The 7,070-nt window shown below is 34.5% G+C and overlaps 1 non-coding gene across 1 annotated transcript; it reads right to left on the minus strand.

Moving 5' to 3' along the window:
- Window positions 1-670: 670 nt before the first annotated feature.
- LOC136162103 (U6 spliceosomal RNA) lies at window positions 671-779 on the minus strand. Its single transcript, XR_010661952.1, has one exon. It is a non-coding gene; the product is annotated as a U6 spliceosomal RNA (small nuclear RNA).
- Window positions 780-7,070: the final 6,291 nt, after the last annotated feature.

Here is a 7,070-nt window from a genome sequence, read left to right on the forward strand (position 1 = left end):
CTCCTTGGTTATATATTTTTTACAGAGTACTGTATATATGTCAATCCCAATCTTCCAATTGACCCCCACCATAGGATTATTCTTATGTAACCATTTCTTTCTAATACATTTACTACCATGTTAATGAATCTTGGGGTAGAGAGGAGGAAAATATCCATCAATTTAACTGACATTCCATTAACATTTTAGCTTAAGAATTGTCTCCTTTTACAATAACTATTAACTTGGAAATATACCTTAAAAATAAGACTCCCCTTTTGACACTTTTGTGAGACTACAGAAAAGATTCTAAGTCTTCCAGTATGTCTTTGTTTAATTGTTCCCTTGCATGTGTCTAGATGCCAGGGGCTCAGCTTTATTTTTTTTTTTTTTTTTTTTTTTTTTTAATTTTTTTATTTTTCAGTGGGTTTTGTTAGGGGCTCAGCTTTAATGGGGCCATACTCCTCTGTCAACCTCCAACTTGGACACTATCTCTGCCCATACCATCTTATTTCCCAGATAATGTATTTTTACTTCCTAAAAGGCAGGTATCTCTCTTTTTGACTGCTTTTGAACTGCTCTATTTATTGCCTGAACTTTTGTGGACATTTAAATATTTCTTGGATGTATGAATGCTGTTCACCTCTTCTTTGAATGGAAACCTTTACTCACAACCAACTTTTTTTTTTTTTTTTTTATGGAACGCTTCACGAATTTGCATGTCATCCTTGCGCAGGAGCCATGCTAATCTTCTCTGTATCGTTCCAATTTTTTAGTATATGTGCTGCCAAAGCGAGCACTCACAACCAACCTTTAATTTTTTTTTCTTAAGATATAATTGTCAAGCTGAGCTTTTACCTATTATCAGTATCCCAATTGTTGTTCAGTTGCTAAGTCATGTCTGGCTCCGAGATCCCATGGACTGTAGCACACCAGGCTTCTCCGTCCTCCACTATCTCCCAGAGTTTGCTCAAATTCACGTCCATTAAGTCAGTGAGCTATCTAACCATCTCATCCTCTGCTGCCCCCTTCTCCTTTTGTCTTCAATCTTTCCAGCATTAGGGTCTTTATCAATGAGCTGGCTCTTCACATTAGGTGGCCAAAGTATTGGAACTTCAGCTTCAGCATCAGTCCTTCCAATGAATATTCAAAGTTGATTTCCTTTAAGATTGATTGGTTTGGTCTTCTTGCCATTCAAGGGACTCTAAAGAGTCTCCTGTAGCTCAACAATTCAAAAGCATCAGTTCTTTGGCACTCAGTCTCCTTTATGGTCCAACTCTCACATCCGTACATGACTACTGGAAAAACCATAGCTGTTTAAAATCTACTTTAAACGCTACCTGGTCCCCGAAGACCTCCCTAAGGAATCCGAGCCCCTTCCCTTGCCCAACACAGTGCCTTACATATAATTAACATCCAGTAAATGTCTCCCGAATGAATAAGCTAAGTCAACCAATGAGGATTCAAATGAATTTTTCATGCTATGTGTTAAAAAATTTTCAAGTTTCTGCCATTAAATATTGAACAGCTGGAAAAGCCAGCATTGTTAACGTCAAGCACCATTCCTAGCCTAGACACAGACATGTAGCAAAAGGATATTTAACATTTTCCTCAATTGTTTATTTGGCACAGCAAGGGTAATGTAACCAAACCCATCTGTTTCCTCTTGTCTGAGGATTTCATATGGTGACAAAAGGAACTTTATGCTGACCTTCTCATGACTCCTGACTCATCTCACCTGTTCTTTGTCACAAACTTGTTAAAAATTTTAATACATATGAATAAATTATTAGGACATAACCTGGGATAAGTAAAGAGTTCTTATATAAATGTCAACAGCTTCAAAACAAAAAGATAAGTTTCTTGGCTGATTATCTATTCTCATGACAAGTGAAGAGCTGAACTGTTTAAAACACTGTGCTTTTATTATGTACTTAAAAAAACCTGGATGTTAACCAGGAATTATATAATTAGAGGGTTTAAGACTAAACAGGACCCAAGTAAGTTGTTTATTTCGTTATCTAGCCTTCACAAAATATCTTAAATAGCATGCTGCAATTTTAGAGTTTAAAAACTGGATAAAGATTTACATTTATGTATTCACATCAACTTGTTGGCCACTTTCATAAACTGCATTGCTTATTCAATATGATCTGCTATTATCGACCACAATATTTGAAAACTTCCTGTCTTCCTATCTCAAGTCTTCCTTTCCAACGTATAATTACGAAGATCATTTTGCTTCCTTTTCGCAAACTGAGGCAGGAAATCTGTGTTACCTGCGTTGCATATAACCACTTTGGTGGTTACTTGGAATGCTGTTATGCCTTTTAAATTTATCTTGTTATTAATTCAAGTAATTCTCATTGGACCAACATTTTACACCTGTCTTTACTAAACATCATCTTCTTCTAGCAAGTCAAAGCCACAGTCTATAAAACTGACTATTTTACTTAGGCTTAACTAACACATTTTACAACAACCAGTTAAGTAAGATTTCTGAACAGTGTACTCTTTCAAGATAGTGAAAAATTGCTCAACAACATTAGCCATTAGGGAAATAAGAATAAAAAGCACAACCAGATACCACTTCATATCCACTGGTAGTAATCAAAAAAGCAGACAATAATAAGTGTTGGTGAGAATGTTGGAGAGGTTGGAATCCTCATAGATTCCCGGTGGGAATGTAAAATGGTGAAGCACTTTGAAAAACAATTTGGATTTCCTCAAGAAATGTAAACAGAATTGTCATATGACCCAGCAATTCCCTTCCAGTTACACACCCAAGAAAAAGATATAAAACCTTTCCCACAAAAACTTGGACAAAATGTTAGCTGCAGTTTGTTCATAATAGTCAAAAAGTGGATAACCCATATAGCCACTAGCTGATGATTGGATGAACAAAATGTATTTTCAAACACTGGAATATTATTTGGCCATAAAAAGGAATGGCATACTAATACATGCTATAACATGGATGAACCTTGCAAATATTAAATCAAAAAAATCAATAACAAAAGACCATGTATTATATTTCATTTATATGAAATGCCCAGAATAGGTAAATCTACAGAGACAGAAATATTAGTTGTTGCCTAGGAAGAGAGGATGGTGGTAGTGATTGGGTGGGGGGAGGGGAGCAGAGGCCTAGGGAGTTATTGCTAACAGGCATGGGAGTTTTTTGGGGGGTGATAATATAAAATTCATTGTGGCAATGGTTGAACAACTCTGTAAGTATACCAAAATCCATTGAGTTGTACACTTTAAATGGGTAAATGATATGGTATCTGAATTATGACTCAATAAAGCTATTAAAAAAAACAACAGAATTTAGCACTCTTTCCATGGATAAAAGATACTAATAAAAAAATTGGCTGATTTAACAAAACAAGGGTATTTGGCCTTTAATCCCCTTCCAGACACTGTTGCTTTTAGTTCATTTACAGTTTTATCTGCTTATCCTGTTTGATATGTAATCAGAGTCTGGAGCCTCGGAAGGAAGTCCACAACAGTTTTTCAAACAAACTTAAAAAAACAGTTTAATAACATTATCTGATAGTGTATTAAAGCATTGCTTTGAGCATTGCTTTATGATTTTAAGCTCCTTGCTTTCCACTTTGAAATAGCAGAAGGACTTATACAGATAATGTAATTTGACTTTATGAAATTTCTTTTTTCATTGGAAAAAATCTATCATATTTAGGACAAAGTAAATAGTGTTCTTAGCTGTTTTTAAATCCCTATGTAATCTACAATAGCTTGATAAGGATTTTAAACCACAAAATGCAGTCCAAATAGAAAAACAGCACTTATATAAACCAAATTTGATTTAAATAAGCTTGTTAAAGACCTGTTCAATTGATCACTCATGAACTGTTTACATATTGTTTCTAAATTAGTTTCACATGTATTCTATTTCATCAGCTAGCTCATATTACTCCAAACTACTCCAATCTCCTTTCTCAAGATATAAAGCTACATAAATTTATCTCTTAATAATTTTACATATATTAGCTTTCTTTTCCAGCCCCCTAAGGACATGCTAAGCTCCTCAAAGGCAAGGATTTTGTCTTAAATGTCAACATCTCTGATACCCCATAATTATAATGCTTCTCAAGTTTCAACGCTTAGCTCAGTTCTCCTGTCAAGCTGTATATATTGTTCATATATGTATTAATATATGTGTGTATATATATCAATATCTATCTCACTTTTACTTCATTTCCTATACATTAGTATATGCTGGTGACACCCAAACCCTCAAAAACTTTCAATTTTCTTCAGAATAACCTCCAAACTCCTTAGTGGGGTTATCAGAGTTGTTTGCCATCTTCCCCACCTATTATTTCTAGCCTGAGCTTCACATGCCAACACACCAATTGCTCAAAGCTAATCTTCCACACCTGACAATCTGCAGTTCCCACCTTTTTGGCACCAGGGTCTGGTTTTGTGGAAGAAAATTTTTCCACAGACTGAGGCAGGGGGAATGGTGTCAGGATGATTCAAAGGCATTACATTTATTGTGTGCTTTATTCTGTTATTATTATAACAGCTCCACCTCGGATCACTGGGTATTTGATCTGGGAGGTTGGGGACCTCTGCCTTACACTGTCATACTTCCAGGACCCACTGTCTCTTAGTTTTCTCTCCAGCCTATGAAAAGTCTGTTGATCTTTTAAGGGCTGTGTAAAAAGTCATCTTCTCTATGGACTCTTTCTTATCAGAATTAAGTTCTCCCTTTGAAGTGTTTGGTATTATATCAGTTATCATGACTGGACTTACCTGGTGCCTGAAGACATGTCTTTCTCTGCTAATACTACTTTTTGACATTGAAGACTATTTTATTTATATGTGAATTTCTGGACAAAGAGCATATTTGTATGCCTTTCACCTTATACAGTATAATCACTCAATAAATCTTTATTCGATTGAATTAGTCTCACCTTCCCCACGACACCAAAAACAGTGTGGGCACACAGCAGTTATCAATCAACAACAAATAATGTTGATTGATAGAATATAAGTCCTGGGAGGGAGGATTCAAATATTCAATGACTGATTTTAGTGACAAACTAAAGTGATAAAACTTGATTAAAAAAAAGTTTATTCTATAAATTGATCATGTACTGAAGTAATAGACATTTTAATATACCAAAACAATCAACTGAATAGTTTCAATATATTTTTATTTTTAGTGGTTCTTCTGGAATCAAACTATTTTCACCTGAGGAAAGCACATAAAAGAGTTTTAAAAGTCAAATTCTTATAATATAGATGGATTTTTTCACTGTTTATTCAAGATTCATTCAAGCATTTACCATCTGTTAGAACTATCTCTGGACCAGACTAGACACTGAAAAAGGTACTAGATTATAAAATGAGTAAGATATGAGCACTGCCCTGAAAGTATTTATAATATCCCAGGTGAAGAATCACAAAGGAATCTGGGTTTTGGTGCTGGTATATATCAATGAGTCTGGAAATTCTTAAAAATATACCCTTCTAAATTCAGATTACAGTATTTACAGATATTAAAAACAGTGTATATAAAAGTATATATATATATAAAAATAGTATATATTAAAAACAAAGCTCTAGTGATATTCTATTTAGAAAGCCATTCTGGATTTATCAAAATAGCAAAAAAAAAAAAACAAAAAAAAACACAATTAGGGGCTAGCAATCAGGGCTTAGAACTAGTGTGAGGCAAGAGAGATTTCCTAGTGTTGAGTTTAAGAAGATACTCTCAGGGTCATGCGAGCATGGGGTCAGCCTTAAAATTAAGACTTTCAACTTTTGCCTTTTAAAATCTTGTACTCTAGGCATCTCTGCTGCCTCACCCTAGCTCTGGCCCAGCTATAACTGTTTAACAAAAGAATAATTCTGTTATACTTGGTGTTGTATATTTGGTCTACTCCATAACAAGAGTTTTATAAATTATTTGTGGCTTACCAAAAATAGAAATGTGAAATCATGAAGGATTGAGTTCCTAAGCAAAGACAGTATGTCTACTTTCTGGAGAAGGGGTAGATACTAATGGAAAGATGAAATATAATTAGCATATAAAATGATTACCAAGTTAAAAGCGTCTATCTAGTCATGTTAGAATGAATTCTCTTACTAGATCATTCTATTATTATCTATAACCATTAGCTTAGAATTCTGCTGCTTTCAAATAACTGCTTCTTTGGAGTTTTTCTAGTATTAATTCCACATGAACTGAATGAACAGGAATTAAAACCACCAGAAAAGTTACAAGGCAATATCAGTAGTTTTTCAAGACAGATAATTTTGGATATTAGCACTTGAAGCTCCCTGGTCCAGTACAGATGGTTGTTGTTGCTGTTGTTCAGTTGCTAAGTCGTGTCCAACTCTTTGCAACCCCATGAACAGCAGCACGCCAGGCCTCCCTGTCCCTCACTATCTCCCAGAGTACAGATGGTTATTCAGGATCAAATAAGTAAATTCTTGATGTATTTGGTTCACAGGAATATAACTCCATAACTGAAGAAAGCCAATAATTTAGTTTTTCTGAAAACCAGTTTCATATTTAGGGACATGAAAAAATGCAGGGAAAGTGATAAATAACTTAGAAATAAAAGGCACTGACATCAAGTAGAAAAGGTTTTTCCATTAAATCAAAGTAATGAGAACTTGAAAACAACCTGTCATGTATCATTGTATCTGGTAACTGAATATTCAGTGTCAGATTAAGAGTATAAAGGAGCTTTCTGAAAAGTTCCAAATACAAGTAATGTGTAGTAAAGCATTTTCCCCTGCACTGGCTTAATTCTATTTCTCCCTCTCTACTCCTGTTAAGGTTGTTCAAGAGCTGCTGTCCATTTATGTTTTTGCTTCTTTTGTTTTACTTTAAAACTGAAAATTTTAACCTACCAAATTAGGTTGTTGGGCTATTAGAACTAAGAATTTCATATACAGTTCTCAACAGAGCCTTGAAAAGTTTGGTTGTTGTGACTTATTTATAAAATAAATCCCATTTTTGGAATGGTCTCTAAATGAGGTTGTGCATATTCTGCAATAATAATAGCAAAACAAAATAATTCTAAGCTGCCATAAATGGACTATTGTGT

Source organism: Muntiacus reevesi, chromosome 2, assembly GCF_963930625.1.
Source record: "Muntiacus reevesi chromosome 2, mMunRee1.1, whole genome shotgun sequence".
Taxonomy (NCBI): domain Eukaryota; kingdom Metazoa; phylum Chordata; class Mammalia; order Artiodactyla; family Cervidae; genus Muntiacus; species Muntiacus reevesi.